This window comes from Crocodylus porosus, unplaced genomic scaffold (assembly GCF_001723895.1).
Source record: "Crocodylus porosus isolate Cpor-Errol unplaced genomic scaffold, CroPor_comp1, whole genome shotgun sequence".
Classification (NCBI taxonomy): Eukaryota; Metazoa; Chordata; order Crocodylia; family Crocodylidae; genus Crocodylus; species Crocodylus porosus.
The window spans coordinates 16021134-16041584 of record NW_017728925.1 but is presented as its reverse complement, the minus strand read 5'-3'; the positions used below and the strand labels follow the sequence as shown (position 1 = coordinate 16041584).

General features: G+C 42.4%; 1 protein-coding gene across 2 annotated transcripts in view; it reads right to left on the bottom strand.

Moving 5' to 3' along the window:
• Positions 1-20345, bottom strand: part of NACC2 (NACC family member 2) — a 73229-nt gene extending 52884 nt beyond the window's left edge. For both annotated transcript variants that reach the window (XM_019540942.1, XM_019540948.1), the window contains exon 1: positions 20277-20345. The gene's annotated coding sequence lies outside the window, so the exon portion shown is untranslated. The remainder of the gene's footprint in view (positions 1-20276) is intronic.
• Between the last annotated feature and the right edge of the window lie 106 nt (positions 20346-20451).

Below are 20451 nucleotides of genomic sequence, written 5' to 3'. Positions count from 1 at the left end.
GGCCACCACTGATCTACGCACTCCCATTAGAAGACCAGCTGGAGAGTTGGGAGGATACTAAAATGGGACACATCCAGATGAGCGGGAACATAGGTCCGTGGCACCGCATACCATATCTGCAGCGCCGTACACTACACACACTGCACATGCAAGGGTTCCTCATGCTGCTAATTTCTGCAGTGTGGGGTTCTTTTTTTTTGACAACCAGAGATTCCAGCATCACAAAAACCTGCGCCTAAAGAAAGTGGGGTGGTGCAGTGGTGGTAGCATGTGCCACCCAAACCTGGAGCCTGGCCGACTGGGACCACATGCCAGCTGCCAGCCAGGCTCCTTGCTGCTGCCCCAAGAGGCCCCCAGGTAAGCCCAGGTGCTGGCCCCAGCCTCCCCTACCGCACCCAGGGCAACATGCTGTGCACCAAAACGCATGTGCATGGGGACATGTAGGAGCGGCACACATGGCACACGTTCCCCAGGGACAAAAAGCAGTGGCAGTCGCATGTTCCCACTCGTGGAGACACACCCATGGAGGCAGCTTTGAGGGGAAAAAGGGAGTACGGGTAGTGTAGGGTTTTACTACACCTGTGCCAAGACTCGTGTGTCATTGGCACAATTATGCATACTGGGTTGTGGACGCCTTAATATTAATGTCTCAGTGAAACCTATGGTGGGTCCCTTTTTAGTTTAGCTCTTCTCTTTCTACAAGACAACATCCATTGACTTCAACTGTACAATACATTTTCTTGACTTACCCGACCAAAAAATAGGACTCCAAAAAGGCACAAAAAGTGCTGCAAATCACTGAACTAATGTCATTCTTCTAGAAGCGTGATACTGTAATTCATTTCAGAATAACCTGTGCTAAACATTATTATAACTCATTTCCATGACACCTTTTATTACACACACTCACAAATTAAACTAGGTTGGAATAATTATTTCTCCAAGCTCAGAATTTACATAACCAATTGAGATTCTGATTCTGTTAGGACAAAAAAAACAACAACACACACACACAAAAACCAAACAATAAAAAACCAACCAAAAAACAACTTTTCCTTCTTCCCGTACCAAAAGGGAAAAAAAAACTCTCTCATATGGAACCGAGGATGTTTTTGAAGGGAGGATGATAGAACCACATTTAAAATGGGCGGTTTGTATGAAGAGATGATAGGGGTTTAAAACCTCCAGAATAGCAGCAAAAGATAAAAATTATTATACAGATGTGCAGCCTAATAGGGAGTTAATTAGGTAAAGAGGGAGCAGAAGGCGGCAAAGCAAAGGGAGAGAGTTTAATGATTAACACTGCTAGTGCCTTTTTTAGAAATACCATAAAACCAAGTCAAAGTTTATTCCTTTATGCTGCAGCTTTTGGTAGACAGGTTTGCCTTTGCCTACAAAAAAAAATAGTATTTTTACAATTTTAGTAGTAGGAAATTCCACCTGTATTTTCAAGGATACTGAAGTACCTTCCTTAGCTTCTGGACATGGTTTGTGAGTATTTTGTTCTTCTCTCTTTAGTGAGAGAGAATTGCACTATATTATTCAGGCAAAAAAAAAATGTTAAGCCTCAAAATATATATCTAACAGAACAGTGACACTTCTTCTCACAGGAAAATGGCACCTTGGTTCATTTTCAGGTTGTTTTAAAAGTGAAAAAAAGAGTATGTTAGGTGAAATGTAGACCTCAGGACTGGTTATAATGTAGACTTCTGAATAACTTCTTGAAAGACTGTCAGTGTGAAGTGAGCCACTGTATCCAGGAGCAGTGCCTTGTGATCTGTTGTGGAAGCAGACTTAGGGGAACGAGATTTAACCAGCTAAAGGACTCTTTGCTGAAGGACAGACAGGGATCGGTGTATGCAGCTCTGAACTGTGACCCTCTCTGAAGTTCAGGACAAGCAGGTGTTGACTGGCAAACTGCAAAAATGTAACAGCCCGCACAAAGCACCAGACAATTCTTGAAATCAGGGGGAATAAAGGAAAACAGAATCCAACTGTCCAAGGTGCAGGGGAGGCAAGATAGCATGTTGGCACTTTTGCCTTTTCAGATAAATGCATTGGGATGTTTAACAGATAAATCCTCTGTTTTTATGTAATACTTGAAATAGCAGGATGTATCTGTGCGCAGCAATGCTGCATTGGGTCAATACTAACTCAAAGGCAGCAGCATGACCTAAGAAATCATTAACACCGCTTCCTGCAATACCCCATGCAGATGTTCCTTGAAGGTTTACCAGCCATGTGCTGACCTGGCCTAACCCCCACTTAGGTTAAGATCTGAAAAGATAAAAGCCCATGACGGGATGACTACTGGTTACATGCAGGAGTGCTTATCCACGGTATGGAAGTAAACAGATTCAGGGGAAAAAAAGAAAGAGAGTCACTGAGAGCAGGAGGAGGGTGCAATAGCTTCCCAAACGAAAATGGAATGTATATGTTAACATTTCCATGAAGGTACCACAAAGGAATTAAAGTTCAACTCTTAAAATATGCTTAACAATGTTCCTTTCAAGTTTGTACTATAAAAGGAAACATTTGGGCAACAGGCAAACCCAGAAGATAAAATATTCCTTTCTACCACTGTGTTTAGATTAAAACATCTCACTACCTTAATTCATTCTTCCACACAAGCTTTTTTTTTCTAAACCCAGATTTATTCCTTTCACAGTAATTCATTAAGTAGGTTCCACTGTATATCTACATATTCAATCAGTGACGCATTACAGGGGGTGAGTTGGATATCATAAGATGCCCAAGGCAGGCTGTAGGAAGCATGAAGCAGAGCCAACTGTTGTAATCGCTCACTGGTATAATTATCACATCACAACCACACCCTGGAGCCACTTTTAGGGTATTAAAGTTCTCTTCTGTGCCACCAAAATATGTATTTCACATTGGAAAAAGGTAGGACTGCTGATACCCGCTGAGCACTGTAGTGCGTGCAGATAAATCTGCCCTGCTTAGAATATTCCTTAGTCAATCCAGATGTGCTCTCAATAAGCATTTCTTTTAAACACACAAAACACAGATGAATCCATCGATTTATTTCTTCACATACAGCAGCAGGGAAAAAGCTGGGCATAGCAGTCACCCCCTAACAGGAAGGACCCTGCAGCCAGAGGTAGAGTCACTTGGTGCCTGAACTTCCAGCCTAAATTGCTTGCTAAACGTCGGCTCTGATTCCAGGTTATTTATTTCATTTACTTCGATTTTAAAATATTGATCTCCAGGCAGACATAAAAACTGTGAAAATTTCCTGACTGGGATAACTCACTACCCAACCAGAATTTTACTACCCCTTCTCCATCACTCTTGTGCTAAAGAACAAGAAACTGCAGTCCAAAGGCTACATTTTTTCAAAACAATGTTAAGTGCTTGAAAAACCAGATCTTACGGTGAATGTGCCTTTTTAGCTCATACCAACTCCTGCGCCCATAAAAATTATAGTAATTTAAACAGGGAACAGTGTTTATTAGCATTCAATCAATCAATCAGTTGATCCATCCAGCCATCTATTGTAAAAACAAGCTCTGAATCCAGTGGCTGAAATGATAATCTTCACCAGGATTTTGGCTCATAGATCACAGAAGGGTGCAACTCTGCACAACAATTACTGGTTTATAGCAAAATACAAGCGGGGAAAAACATGACTGTTGAAGGCAAAATTCCCATTGACTTCAAAGAACCAGGATTTTACCCAGGAGATGCTGCTGCTGAGTTAAGAAATAAAATTAAGCAGCACAATCCTGATTTTGGAGCAATTTCTGTGCAGGAAAAGCCCCTTGACAGAGGTTGTACATGGCAGTGTTACTGCCTCGATGTTGGATCCTCTAAACAGTGCCCCCTTCATTCACTGCAGTAGGTTAAAATAGTAACATACAATAATAAATAGCATGGGCTCATAATAATGCTGTAATGTGAGAGTATTGGAAATCTTGGTCGTTTTTCAAGACTATTACTTTTTACAGTACATGGAAAAGGGATAGATCAATTATATGCTATTTTAGTGCTAACGTAGGCATCTGTCTATTAAGAACAGGACTGAAAACACCAAACTGTTTCAGAGGCCAAAGAACAGCTGCTACACAGGAACAACTTTTGATGGACACCGTTTTGGACTGGATTAAGAAACATGCCCTAAAAATGCAAACATTTCCTGTTCCTTACTGGACCCATGCTGCATTACCCCCTCCCCCCCCCAGCTCTTATTTTAAAATTCATACTTTATCAGCCTGAGTTGAGAAAATCCAGTAGAAAAGCACAAATGGATTGTGCTAGTAAGCAGAAAAACTGTTACATCTTCTGAATGTAATTTTGCCAAAAGCTGCTGCACGATTTTTTTTGTCACGCTTTGCATTATGAAGGAAATTTTCTTTTTAGAAGAACAGGAGAACGATTTGCATAATATTCTTTGCAAGTTTATATCAACCTCTGATAAGGATCTCTGCATAATGCAAAAACGTTTGAGAAGACTGTTACAACACTAAGTAATCATATTTTAAATTATGTTTCCCTTTATAGAAAGGTGTTGCAAAAACACACAGACATGAAATCTGTCTGTTGAAGCCCCAAGAACCACCTGACCATCTTCCCACTATTCTACTGTTACATATTGCAACATTGGCTTTCAAAATCTTACAACACAAATTATACTGCAACAGTCTGGTTTCACAGAAGGCAGAGCTTTTTCCTGTGCTGATGCTACTACACATTAGATTTCACAAGAGCTTCTGATGCTCTGTAAAAATTAAACAAAGCTCCAAAACTTACATTTTAATGCAACTGGACATACTGCACCAACGGGGGCCCAGATTCTTCCTTCCCTGGTCAAGCTGCCGAGTACCTTCCCACTGACCTAAATGAGGCTGCTCATGCAGTAGGCTACTACTCAAATTGAGCAGCGGGGTTATATTACTTGCTTCCCGCCAGGTTGTTTTCTCTAGCTTCTCTGATGAAAAAACAGAAGACTGTTAACACTGACCCCTAGATTTCTGCCTATAATAAACCAGTTTCACGAAGCTGGACAATGAGATTAAACACACAAAGGTTTGGGACCATGTAAAGGTTCAGCCATATAAAGGTTTGGGAAATCACTTATGGAGTACAAGACTTAAAAGGGTACAAATGTGCCACTTTTCTGAGACAGAAGGAACCTGCTCTCATAGCACTGTCCTAAGTTCGTGCTGCAACCACCAAAGGTAAGAAGGGATCCACATGGACAGCAGAAATCTTCACTCATCTCTTTGGAAGGGTTAGTTGTAATCACGCCTGGTCACAAAAGATCTCAACGTGTTACTTAATATAAAACTTAATATAAAAAGGAAGCTATTCAGTTAAGTATTCGGGGTTGCATCCCCTTCAGATGTGGATACAGACAAACCATACCAACCAAGGAATATGGAAGCTGATGCATTCACATGGTATATGCTTAATATGAAAAATTAAGACCTATTAATCACCATTAAGTAGTTTAAAATAACTGACTTTCCCGGCTTTAGAGAGTCAAGCACACAATCAGAAAGAGGCTTAGAGTAAAAACCTCACCTGGGACCATCAAAAATAAAGTTACCTAATTCAATTAGCAAGGCAAGACAGCATGCATCCAGACACATATTTCAACCCTGTGGATGATATAATGGCCTCAGACTCAGAAGGAAGTAGGAAATGGAATTTACTGTGTAGGCTGTATTCTGCAAAATGAAGTGGCAATTCCAGTAAAGACTCCTGAAATTAAGCTCCCTCAGAGACTGCACGTCATGTTCAGTGAGAATAATATATACTCTTGACCATCTACCAACACCCAGATCCAAGTCAGATATGATGCAACAGGGCATAAATCCATATGAGATCCTGAGAAACTCCCCCCCCCGCCACTATTCAAAGGCATGCCTACAAATTCAGCATCACAGCTACATAGTCCAGGCACGCCGAGCATTTCAAACCAGCGCTTGAGATCTGCAACTTCTGCTGCTTTCATTATGCTTTGCACTTGTGCTGCAGGACAGGCTAGCTAGCAGGATAGCTGTTCCTGGCCCTTACTTCTGTCTCTAACCTTAGCTGTCAGTGGGCAGGAAGTGAACAACTCCTTCAGTGAGGGAAGGAGGGAGGACTGGAAGCCAGGAAGCCTTAGATGATGTCTACATTAGAAAGCTTTACCATTTCTGCCAGCATACTGCTGCCAACACTGCAATATCATTAGAGCACATGCACACTTGGATGCCTTTGCTGGTGCAGCACGTCCTCACAATGACACACACGCCACTGGCAAAAGATGGGCTGCACTGTGGGTAGCGATCCCAGCATCTCCTGCACCGCCACCCCATGCATTGCCTTGTGGAGCATTCTGCAGTGCAGTGTGGGACACCAACACAGGAGCTTGGGATCTATGCCCCAGGATGCCATGTTCCATCCCTTATTCCTTCCCACAGTTGTTTTGTTATATCCCCTATGCCACTTTTCCTTGAATTGACTTTCAGTCTCTCTGCCATCCCACAGCCCTAAACACGGCTGCTTAACAAGAGCCCTTGCATCTATTGTGGAACCAGGGCACTGGATTCTTCTATATTTGTGAAGCTTCAGCTCCCAGACTGACTGGTAGTGCAGCAGTGAGGATGAGAAAACTGGGATAAAGAGGGTGATGCAGACAGTGAATGAAGACAGCCCGGTGTCACCTGCACTTTTACTGAGCAACAGAAGATGGTGCAGCGATCCCTGCAGGCCATGAAATAAGTACCAACTGGTGGGTCTTGATCAGATGGGAAGATGAGCAGGGGCTGCAGTACTTCTGGGAGCAGCAGGCCACATCCCCACTGCTACATGCTAAGCTCATCTCCATTCTCCAGAACCAGAGGCCAGAGATACTGGAGAAATAGGTGGCAATTGTGCTGCGGCAGCTGGCAACCAGTTTGCTGTCTGTCAGGGGGCTGGCACTTGGGTGTTGAAAAGTCAGTGTGGGACTCCTGTCCTTCCAGGCTGTAAGGCCACAGTGTTTAAGAGGATCATGACATTGGGTAACGTGCAAGAAATTAGGGATTGGATGCAATGGTCCTCAGAGGGTGTGATGGAGCAAATCTTCTGAATTTACCTTCCCCATGATGCGTGCATTGTTTCTAACCACAAAAGCAGAAAGGGGTACTTCACCATGGCCATGCAAGTGTTGACAGATCTCTAATAACTCACTGACATTAACACTGGGTTATCAGAGAAGACAAACACCACTTGCTTCTTAAGGAACCTAGGACTTTTTAAAACTGCAAGCAGTGGCATTTTCCCCAGATGGGCTCATTCATAGTAGGGGGGGATGTAATGCCAAACTGCAACTCTCAAGAACTCCACCTACCATTTGGGTCCAGCATGGGGCCAAATATAGGGCCAAACACAGGGAACCTGGGCAGAAACAAGGAACAATTTAACTTTTGTCTGACCAAGTGCAGGATGGCAGTCACATATGTATTTGGGAGACAAGAAAAAACAAACAATAACCACCACCCCAAACTGGAGAGCTCTCATGACTAGTTTGGATCACAGGAAGCCAAATGCTCGTAGGGTTATTCCTGTACATTGCATTTTACTTAATAGCTATGAAACAAAGAAGGGAAGATTCCAGCAGGGTGGTGGGAGAAAAAGGAAAAACCACCTACTGATTTTAACAGCCAGACATAAGGACAACTACAAGAGCACACTGCAGCACTCTGCCATGGAGAATGGTGTTAAGAGCACAATTGGACACTGTGTTGGAATTGTAAATCTATTATTACTGTGTTATAACCCTGTTAGGGATGCCAATTTGTTCTGCATGACAAAGTAAATAAAATCACAACTTTCACAAAATATAACTTTATTGAGCAGTAATAAGCATCTTAGATACACATTTGTTGCTCAAACCTACTAAAGTGCAAAGTATTGTCTATTCCTGCACGTATCACAGGTCAACGTATGCATCATCACAACAATTTTCCTTACTTTCCACTGTGGTTAAGTGGATACAAACACAGGTTTTGCTAATAAGACCCATCCCCTGAGCTGTTGGAGGGCAACTCTTAGGCTGTTTTTCTCTACAAAGCAAAGCTTTGCAACATGTTTCCTGACTCAGGAGCTGCATAGCATTTTGTTGCATCTCACAGGGCAACTTTCAGTCCTTCAGCCATGTGTTCCCTCCACTCCTGGGTTTCTTGGACATGGACAAGGGCACATGTGTTCTCTGATTTTCTCAAGGGCTCAAGTCAATTTCTTCTCTTTTGATCAAGGTCAGTGTACCAGTAGGCATGGGAAGAGTCTCTCCGGGATACCCCAGCTAAGTCTGCTGGCACTCTGCAAGACAGACAGGCAGACAGACGTTAGATTTAAAGGGTCAGCAGACAGGTCAATACTGAGAAAACTCCCTAAAATTTTCCCGTAAACTACAAAGTGGCTCAGAGTCCCTTGTTACAAGACAGTCCATCACTATATTCCCAGCACGGTAAGTACAGGGGGGAGGCTTTTCCAAGCCTGCAGCCCTGAGGGGTATGATGGGCTTCCGGATCTCTTGGGCAGTAAGCATAAATGCAGTACAGTTAACATTGCTAAGCTAATCACACCCAGCAGAAGCTAGCTAATACAGGGCTTAAGAGGGTGCCAAAGACCCAGAGAAAACTACTTACAGCTGCCTGGACCTGTGAACTGTCACCCTCTCGACAGGGATGGTGCCATTAGTGCAGAACAGTGTGCAAGGGTGTCCTGCGACTTGAAGAATTCCTAACTCAATTGTGCCAGAGAACAAGAGGGATGCTTGTGCCTCACCCAGCCTCATGCTTTGCAAACCCACCTATCTGCCAGTTAATCCAAAGCCAAGACCCAGGAGCTAGCAATAAACCCTCTCTTATTCCCTTCACCCTTTCCATCCAAGTCCAGCACACACATAGATGTTTTGGAATTGGACTGAGACCAGAAAACTCAAGCACTCCGTTTTGAATGCTTACATTATGCATTTAAAAACTCTATCATTTATTTCACACACAAAAAATATATACACATATCATTGTCCAATTGCCCCATTAATACATTTCCAGCAAGGCTTATTTTAAATTTCCTCTATATTTCATTTGAGTGCTTTTTTTATATATATTTTTTTCTATTTGCAAAGCACCAATTTACACTACTAGGCATTCCATCTGCCTCCCATGCTGAAAGCATGCATTTGGGAACATTGTGGGTTGCTTTAGTGGGCTCTCTCTCTCTCTGACTTTGCCTACAATTGCCAAGGCACTTTGTGAACATGAATGAGGTTTTTCAAAAGGGGATTTGTTTTTCCCTGCCTGCCATCTTCAGAGACTGGGATGGGGAATAAGGAATATGGAGCCTGCAAAAGAAACAGAAACATGCAACACAAACCTGAGTTCCCTTCCTTTTCCTCATTGGGCTCTGTCTCCAAGTTCTTCTTGGTCAGGGTTGCCTGGGATCTTGAAGCATTCCTGGTAGAGCCTGCGAGGGAGTGCCCTGTGGACTCCTCCTTCTCTGTGAGCTTGGCTTTGCTGAGGTTCCTTCCTCATGGTGTTGAGAGATGTCCACTGTCTCCCTGCAGATGGAAGTGGGGTCCCTGTCCACTACTGTACCCACCTGTGCATAGTGGTAGCAGGTGTGAGCCTGCAAGAAAACTTGGGGTTGTTCCCTCATAGGACTGCTGCAGGCATTTCTAGGTGGCCAGGCTTTGCTACTTACACTTGCTGTCCCCAGCTTTGGCATCTCCTGCACACTGTCTGAATAAGCATCTTTATTCCTGTGGAAATGCCACTGCTCAACTAGCACTGTTCATTGCTCTTAGAGAATTTCTTCCCTAGACCAAGCAACAGCATACGGTTCAGCTGGAGTCGTAGGTACAATTTTGCAGCGTGCCAGGTGCATGCACACTCAAAGGTGGAGAGTAGGAAGAGAAGAATTTCCAAAAGATATTGTATGTTTTAAAAAAAGCAGATAGATGGGTTTCAGTCATGGTGACCCTTATGTAGCAGAGCTCACAGCTGTGACTAGGGCAATCTCTGGCATGAAAACAGAAGCAAGGTGAGATTATTACTGGAGCTTGGTCTGTACCCACACAGGCAACAGCTTCCATGTGGGTGCTTACACCATCCAGGGAGGTGATTTAATGTTCCTTAACTCAGTGTCTTACCAGCAAGACTTGAAACTAGTGTGCACATATGCAAGGATGTGCTAACATGCATGGCTTTTGTTACTAAAATACTATGAAGTAGACCAGGCCATGTTCTATTAAGGTTTCAAAGATGGATATAGAATAAGCAGCTTCTCAATCTTGCACAAAAATTCTGGGTATGAAGGAATTTGAGATAAACTGATTGGTAGGTAATTCTCTACATCTTCTATTCAACAACTGAGAATAACATCATCAGGAATTAATTCTCCACCCACTTGGGGAGTGGGGAGGAAGAGTTCTGTTTGTGTCCTAGCTGAAGAGGTAGTTTTGCACTCTAACAAAGTGACCAGGCAGTGAACTCCCCAGCACCCCATGCCTTGCACATGAGATGCCTTTAGTGATTAAGTGCTAACACCATAAGCATACTCAGTGCTTTACAAACAAGAGATAATCTTTGCCCTGCACGGGCACTGAAGTTCTCCTCCAAAGGCTTGCAGATGTCATCTGGCATTGGCCAAGATGACAACAGTCCTGATCTGGAAGATTATACAGTCAAGCCAAAGGGGAAATCATGCTGCTATACCTGAAGCAGGTGGAAGCTGGAAGCCAGCAGTCCTGCTCCACAATTTTCAGATTTCTGCTTGGGATGTTTTTCCTCTTGCTTCCAGCACAAATGCTAACAGGGCTCCTGTTCCATTTAACTCGGCAGTTATCCAGCTCCCTCATCATCCTTTGACTTCATAGTTTATCCACTCATGAACTGCATTATTGCCTCATTAAGCAGCACACCCATCCCATTATCAATTCAATACTCTGTCCAAGTGCTGAGAACGACAGCTCTGTTGTTTAGCATTGAATCTGTCCCTACTAACCTCTCCAGCAGCCTATCAGAGGTGTAGAAGATTTAAGACTTCAAACTATGAAAAACAGAACTGTATGGAAGGACATCTAGGAATTCAGTAAGCCTAAATTTGGGGCTGAACGGCAGAGCCTGTTCTGGATGATCTAGGGGCTTGATGATATTAAAAGGAACAAACACAGCCTCCTATACTGAAGAGGACATGGCAAGATTCCTAGGACCTGTCTGATAAGTCAGGAAGTTCTGTGCCTTGATTCATTACACAGCCTGTAAAATTAGTCAATCCTACTCCTCAGCTTGCTCTTGAGATTAGGAAAAAAACTGACCCTCTTCCAAATACTGTGTACACTGCAGAAACCCTAACAATCACTTACCAGGGCTCTGTAATAAAATCTCTAGAAACACTGAAATTCCCCACTGTGTTGGTGAGATAGGGGAACAAGTGAGGACATTACTATATATAAAAAAGAAGAAGAAAAAATAGAAATCTTTTGTCATCCTCCTCTACCCTTCCCCATGGATCTTAAGCTCTTTACAGTTTTCACAACACCCTGTTACTAATCTCACATTACACTTGAGGAACCTGAAGAAGAGAGCTGTGTTAAATGTCTTGCCCAAGGTCACGCAGAGAATCATTAACACGGGAAGGACCAGAGCCCCAGGATTCGGACTCCCAGTTCTCCGTTCTAGCTACCGTACAATGCAATCCTTTCAACCCGCTATACACTTATACGCTATAAGACAGCAAGCCCCTGGCCACCAGAAGCACTTGGCGTTTGCAACTGCGCTGAGATCAAGAGTAGAGTGAATGAGCTGTGCCTCCAGGATACAAGTCTATTAATCAACGAAATGTAACCTATAGGCACAAGCTGTGGGTTGTATTATTAGTATTGTATAAATATTTTCAATGTTTTTCCTTTCCCTTTTATTCCTAAATGTGACAATTTTTGTTTTTTTCTAAAGAAAAAATACCTAAGGAGTAAATTTTGCTTCTCATTGAACAGATTAGGGAAGATGAGGGCAAGAGTTGAGTCAAGCCTGTCCTGAAAAGGACTGGATAAAAAGCACTAGGATGATGAAGAGTTGAGATGAACCCCCATCCAAATTTGGAATAACCTAGCTCTCTACCAAACCGTTTCTCTTTACTTAGCTTCTATGGAGACCAATACAAAAAAGCCAAAGGAGAACCTCTAACAACTTCTCTCTCCAAAAACCTTGCTTTAAAAAAAATTTTAAAAATCTAATTATAGCACAATTCTCTCAGCAGGGGTCAGTATAGAATAGGAATCAGAGCTAATGGCCACAAGACCAACACAGATTCATACTAAATGGGTCCACAAGTTGTATGGTGCCAATTTTATTAACATTTTTATTGTAACATATCTTTTTAATCTTCTTTCACACTAATAGTTTTATACTACTTCAGAAACAAAAAAAATGCTGACAACCAAAATATCAACATACAAGAAGTTTCAGAAGGAGCTTAATACCACAATGAGAAATGAATGAAGTGCCAAAAAACTATGCTAGTGTTGCATTAAAGTAGAGACTGTATTCATTCGAGAGTCAAGAATTCAGCATTTGAAGTTGCAATTTTAACCTGGTGCTTTCCACAGGTGCATGTCAACAGAATCCTTCAATATGAGATGATACTTGGAGCATTGTAAAGCATACATGTAAGGTGAAGAAAGAAAGGTGAAGTTTAACAATTGCAAGGGCTGTTTTATTTCCAGTAAGAGAAGCAGTTAAGGACAAGAGTTTTACTACTAACCTTGCCCATTAACCTATGCTCTTCAGTATATAGGGTCTGTCACTGCTGATTGACCTTACTGGAATGTGTATGTGGCTGGGGGAGGGGGGAGGAATTAGGAATAATTGCTGCAAGGAATGTTTATTTATTAATTTTGGAGCAACTGAAACCTGAGTTTTAATATAACGTACAATGCACACACTTCATGTATGTAGCTGTAGACATATGTGCAAGCAAAATCATAGTAGGCATCTAAAGAAACATCCCATACACACCCATAGGCTTTTTCTCCACTGTACAAGCAAGTTGAGAGGATTCAGGGATATAACCAACTGCCCCTACTATGCCAATGCTTCTCAGGGCAGCCAAAGCTGCATCAATGCTTTTGAGAAAGAAACATTTTTATTTGGATATCCAATCCTAAACTCCAAAGACAAATGGGACGAGACCCAGCGTGACGAACTGCAGGCCAAGTTGCAATTGTTTAATCAGCTGTAAAGATTCACGTTTGCAATCGAAAGTCAGCTCAACTACAACAAAACCAAAAAAAAAAAAAAAAAGAATGCACGAGCACATTCAGCAACTTAGTTATTCCTGTGAAGCCTAATGTAGTCAGTGCAAAACTCAGAAAAGTTTCCAAGCAAGCCAGTATTTCCTGAAGAATTACCCTAATTCAGGAAGATCTTATTCCACCGAGGCACTGAACCCTGACTGTCACCAAAAGGCCTATCCTTGCTGCCCAAAAGAGCAACCTGGCATATGACTTTGCATTGACCTTTCCCCTTGGAGGCCTGCCATCCAAATACTCAAACTCAACTTCAAACCAACATACACCCACAACTCTTAAATGGATTCTTCTGTGGTTCCAATGATTTATTCATGCACCTGTATGGATATACATCTGCTGTGCTGTGATTTGATTGACGATCAGCACCTCACAGGGCCAGGCACTCACTATGGCAATGCTGTCTCCGCCTCAACTTTGGCACTGCTCTATCATAGCACCAGCTTTGCAAGGATTATATTATTTTCAGGCCTAACTCCTGTTTTCCTAACGCTGCGCATAATTAGAGTATAAGTGTTTGTCCTGTGGCAGGGAGAATTGGCAAGTGAAACATGTACCCACACACACAATACATATAAATGGAGGCTGCTACATGAGCACTGTGATATTCATGCAGGTATAGGGACAAGTTCCTTTCCACTTGTGCTCTGCCTTCAAACCTCCTAGCTTGACTAAACACTGGCTCCGTCAACTTGCAATTCTTTGCACATGATATTCTTCTGCTGGCTGCTGAAATGGGCTCTCCAGACTCTCAAGGATGAAAAACATCTGGCTGCTCTCCCTAAATCAATAGAACCCTCAAAGAGGCCCGATTGCTACAAATTAGTTGCTGCAAAACAAGGTGAAGTTTTTGCTGCTTTTACACATGATTAATATGTCCCAATATTGGCTTTATTATTGCTGGGATGTCACTGAGAGGTGAAATGTTTAATCTCATCCCAATGACTATATATGGTCACTTTGATGGAGTCACCTCCCTCCCACTACACTGTTGCCCTTAACTCCTGGCACTCGCTTCCAAAGCAAACTGGCAGTATTTGGGAACTGTGCCACCAAACCAGAAGTTAGCAGAAGCCCCCTGTTACCACATTCTCCTCCCTTCTACCCACTTCCAATGCCTGGCCTATGGTTTTAAACATCTCTCAAGACTGGGGGAGAGTGTTATCTGAAATACATACATAAGGAAACAGCTTTGAAGGACTCAATCATAACACAGGAAAAAAAAAAGTTGTCGCATTATTTATATTAAAATGAAGATTTAACAACTCTCTCTTGGACATTTTAAATCAGCCTCTCTCCTGATAACTGTATCGATGTATTAAGCCCACACACACTTGTGTTATTGTAGGGTTGCTAGTAACTTCTAGATCAGTGCCAGGGAGCTTTCCCCCATTCCTCCCAACCCACCTGGAAAAAAAATCATGCCCCTGAACTTATGTCTGGTCAAGAAAGGGAACACACAAGTGTACTCTGCTTGCAGATTTTCAAAAAGTCAAATTTTCAGACTGCTTAAGAAAAAAAAATTTTTTTTTTGCACAGTATTTTGAACGTGGGAACCACAAAGTGCCCTCCCAGCACTATTACTGTTGCAATACTTCTTCCTCCACTGTTCTGAGGAACATGTGTTTTGTTAACTGTACTGAAAATACACCCCCCAAGTTGATTCCAGTCTAACCAAGGCTCAAATTCCACACTACTGTGGCAAAATCCATGCAAGGAAGCACTGGGGTAATCTTCCCCACCCCCAATTCTCCGACAGAACTTGGGAGACATACCAGAAGCCAGGGCCATCAGCAAAGAGGTGCTGTGCCTCCAAAACAGTAACCGGTCCCAAGACCCTGAAAGCAGTACAGCTTCTCTGGAGCCCCACAGCCAATACCTTGACTCCCCATGCAGCTGGGTTACACAGAAGACAGCAGTTTCAGGCTGCATCTTCTCTCCCAATTTTGTTATAGACCGTATTCTGTAACAAGCCCTCTAGCCAGGGTGGAATGGCAGGGGAAGGGCATGGCGCTGCACAGGCTGTTGACATCTCCCCCCATACCAAGCTCGCTGAGCCTCACCTTCCACTGATCTACATGGCACAATCTTGCCCAGCAGAAAGATTTTATTTACTTATTTTTATCATCTCCATCCCCATTTAGGAGTAATCATGTGACAAAACCACAGCACAGCTGAAGCCTCTGTGGGATTACTTATCCCTCCTTAAAAAGATCATGTCTTTTAACAAGTTTTCCCCTGAACACCAGCATGCATAGATTCAACAAGCCAGATTTCATATTTCCAAAGCCTGTGCTCTGCCTTCAAATGTTTGCTTAAAAATGCATTTTTAAACTTAAAAAAAAACCACGGATGAACTTAAAAAAAAAAACTTGCTAATGAATCACAGTTCCTAGCAAATGAGCAATTGCAGTTGACACAATGAATTATGCCTGAAGCAAGCTGGGAAACATATTTTGCAAATGATCTCATCCACAGGCAAACCTGGCATGACACTATTTGCTAAAAAAGACACAAAGGCTGTCAAAATTCCTGTCACTTTGCAAATAAAGTCAGGTACAGAGAAAAACCAAAAAGCCTCGCCCTCTTTAGCATGGTTAAACTATTTCAGAATCTCTGCATGTGCTTGATCAGGAGGAAAAAAAATAGGCATTTCCATCAAACCTCATTTGAAAGAGACAGGTTAACTGTATTGCTAAAATGTTACAGAACCCCCTGAAACAGTGGAAGAAGGGCTCTGAATGAATATAAGGGGGTGATTCACAAGAGTTGTTCAGCTGGCATCAGACTGCAGCAGTTACAGCAATGCACAGTACTCTCTCTGGCCATCAGATGTTAGAGATAGCTTAAATGATCATATGAAACCATGAAGAAAGATGAGTCCTTGGGTGAAGGCAACGCGCACACACATGCACAGAGTAACATTTTAGTTTAATTTGACCCAACTCTGGGAGAAGTATAAGAACATGGAAAGCTGAACTAACTGGCCTTTTAAGTTAATTTTGCCCCTGTACCTTTTATCATCACTACAGCTCCCAGAAGGAATTACTCCTTTGTGTCTCACTACATAACTCAGCCCTTTTACCCACAGAAAGCTATTGCTAAACAGGTCACCCCAGCTTAAGCTCATAAAAACTGGGCAAATTCAAAGTTACAGTTGAAACCCCATTCTAACCTCAGTTTGTCAGGCCTTGGCATTTTTAAACACAAGCACTGCAAGGAGAGAACCAGCTGCAGAGGCGCATCATCATTTTGCAAGGTTGTTTTGCTATATTCATCCACAATCCAATAGCTCCAATACAATGCTTTACAATACGCCTGCCCATCTCATGAGCCATGCACCAATTTAAGGACTATTGTGTCAAGAAAGCCAGCTTTCAAATAAAAGTACATATCTGCAGTCATACACAGCAGCACACAAACCCATCAGAAACCTCGGCAGGGAAATTTTACTTTATAATAAGACGGTCTAAAATAAATATTTCCGTTCCACGCAGCTATGGTTTGCCATCTTTTTTGGATGAGCACACGTAAGTCTGGAGGCTTCTCTGAAGCTAACCCATATCTCTTCAGGACTGCAGATACCAAATCTCCTGATATTTCCGGTACTTTCTTTTGCAGGTAGGTATTGGGGGCAGCGTGCTCTCGTGACACTTGGATTTTTGATCCTAATTAAAACCTGGTCCTGAGAACTTGTCTGAACTTTTCAGAGACTTTCGTTTGAGCCCAGATCTAGGAACAAGCAAAGATTACAAGGGAAGGAGAGTTCTCATGTCTCAAGCTATTCAAACATTCGTGACTGCAGGCGATACAGAATTACCCCTTAAAGCAATACAACCATGCTCTTGCCTCTTCAGGCTCGACAGAGAATCCAGAGCAAGTTCCCAACCTGAAATGGCACCAATTCATACAAAATGAACTCTGTCAGAGGCCAAGAAGAGTTCCAGGGCTAGAAAAATCCAAGAGGATTAGATTTCTTCTTATTTTGTGGCATGAAGCCACTTTCATTTTGCAAGAGGGCACTGTAACTGCCGTAAAAACAGTGAAGTGTGAACTGCTCCCCCATCAACTTCCAGACGTACGTTTTTACACATATGTTGTCAACACAAGAATCTGTTTTTAACTTGCATGTCTCCTAGTAATAGTCAACACATCACAGATGAGTTCTGTGAACGATCAGACTTGAACAACTTTAACTTTAAGACTCAAGAACAAAATTATTAAAGCTAACTTCACCACTAACAGAAATTTTCAACCTTCACTCATCTATAGCTTGGTCTTACACTACAGGAACTATATATCCCACTGCATGACAATTCCAGGTCCAGTATTAGAGCTACCATCAAGCAGCTGCATCCCCTGAATGTTCATTTTTAAAAAATTAAGAAATAAGTAAACACGGTTTCCCAAAATCATATATGCAATAGAAATTGCTGCAGGGCCTCTTGGTATTCCAAAGAAAGCCCTTTCTTTGGTTTTAGGTGTAGTGTTTCCTTAGAGCATTTGCAAAACAAACATATAATATTATGCCAATGAAGCTTCCTAGGAAGTGCTCGGTTGTTTGCAAGTACCCAATTTAAATGCTTAGGGTGAAAATTTAAGCCAGATTTTTTAAATGTAAATTTTTGAAATGTAAGCTGTATTTTTCATCGAAAAGGGTCCCTTCTCATACTATTCTGCACCCTCCTGTTAACATTAGTACTGCAGAAAAAGAGTCACATTCTATGAAACAAAATGCAACTTCTAAAAATAACTTTCCAAGGAAGATTTCAACTTCCCTTAATTCATTCTTCCTATTGGCATTCAGATACCATCAGCCCACTCTCGCACAGCCCAATGTGAAATCTTGACTATAAGATCAATCCTCAGCATTTGTTTTTACAATCCTGTGAGGTCATCAGCAGGCCTTGAAACGACATTTATTCTTCGAAGCATAAGGGCAAGATTCCTAAGACTTTTGTATCTGCTGCTTACTTGAGGCCAAGTTATCAGCACCTCTGCTGTTTACACTGAATAACATGTACTGACTGTCCGAGGCCTAGCAATGCAAGTTCAACCAAGAAGCAAAAAAATTAGCCTCTGTCAATTGAACCCCAAAGCTTATTGAGGGGCACACTATCAGAGGGTTGAGTTGGGTTTTTACTTTCATTTTAAAGCTTGGTTCTCTATGGGGATGCGTGCTTTTAATGCTTATTCAAGTCCATTCAGCAGGGAGGGTGCCCAGTAACCCACAGGGTCAGACCCCAAACATTTTAGTATTAAGTCTGCCTGGATTCACTTCCAAGATCACATCAGATACAGGATCTTAGACCCGCATTATAATAAACACCATTCTTCCAGTACAGGAATATTAACTTCAAGAAGCCAATGTGCCATTGAGGATAGCAATAATTCAGTTTTGTTTACTGATTTCATCTTCTACTACTCTTTAATATTTTAGTTTGAAAAGGTAAAACAGCATGCCAGATCATCAATTACTCAGGACTTGAGACAAACACTTGGCAAGCATGAAGTGCATCAAGCTACCCACAATCTCACAAATGACTTTTGAAAGGAGGAAACACACAAGTGAATATTCAAATTAATGAGCCAGCATGTAATGGAGACTTCGTTTTAAGTGATTCTGTACTCTGCTGTTAATACATATGGGCCAGCCTCACACAGCGAAGTACACAATGTACTGCTGTCATTTTCTTTTCCTACAGCAGTGAAGACATTTGTGGAAGTCCTTGAACACAGCAAATGTACTTTAACTACAGCATGCTGCATACTGCAGCATGAACAGTAACACGCCAGCACTTGGAAAGGCACTTCTCCAATACAAGCCCAGCAAAGTAGCAAGATTTTCTCCACACCTATACATCAACATGCAGAATAACATCCTGCATCTTGCTGACATGCTGATATACCAGAAAGATGCTAGCAAAACACATGCCTGCCCTGCATATAAAACACCCACCTTCTCCCCATCAAAAAAAAAAACACCCAAACCCCCCCCACCAACTGCAGCTATATGAACAACAGAATCCTTTGCAAAAAAACATCTTGCATTATTATTCCTCATCTCTGAATCTGGATGCTCATTTCATGTTTAGGGATAATAATGCAAGATCCTGAAATGAGCACGCAGATTCAGAGTTGAGGAATAATAATATGAGGTCTCTGAATCTGGGTGCTCATTTCAGGATCTTGCATTATTCCTAAACATGAAATGAGCACCCAGATTCAGAGATCTTGCACTATTATTCCTCAACCCTGAATCTGGGTGCTCATTTTTTAAAACTGTTTTTATTTTAGAAAGAAAGCCTTCCCTCCAGGCAACATAATTCTCCAAGTGTTGAGAAAGAGACTGCACGAGTCTATACACACTTAGAAGCGATAATCAAACTGAAGCACTGCAGCCTCTTCATAAAGGTATTTCTAGAATACATTACAGAATAACAACCCGTTCCCCAGCCAGCCCAATTTGCTAGGCAAAAGCAAGTTGGCCAAGACAAAAGGCTCACATCATACTATTTTGCCGTGTCCCTTCAGGACAGGCAAGGGAAGCAAGGTCCGGTCCTTACCCAAGTGCACCCCTTCTCCCACTGCAAGAAATAAATATATAAACCCCGCCAGTTTCTGCTCGCAGACGCTTTCTCCCTTGTCACACAAAAGACTTCTTTATCTAGCGCTGCAATGCTAAAAATGCAAAGGGGGGGGAGAAAAGAGCTCATCTTTAAGCGACACCCTCACACGCATCCCCCTCCCCAGAAGAAAAGTTCAGACATTCACTGCAACCCGGCACACAGGGACAATATGAAGACCCCCCCTCCACCCCCAAAAAGAGGAATAAATAAAACGCCCACTGCTGGAGATGCCACACGGGGCAGGGGACCAAACCAGGGCAAGAAGTTAGCAGGGACGAGGGCGGCCGGTTTGGGGGGGAGAAGGCAGGCAGGGAAAGCCCCACCCCAGCCCCCAAGAGCAGAGATACCTGTTGGGAGAAGTCTCCGTGCAGCACCCGGCGATGCAGGGGCAGGAGGTGCGGACCAGCAGCTCTGTAGAGGGGAGGGAGGGAAGAGAGATTAAAAATACTAGTAATAATAATAATAATAATAATAATGAGTAAAAAAAATAAAAATCATGTAGGGCTGAGGGGAAGGGGGCAC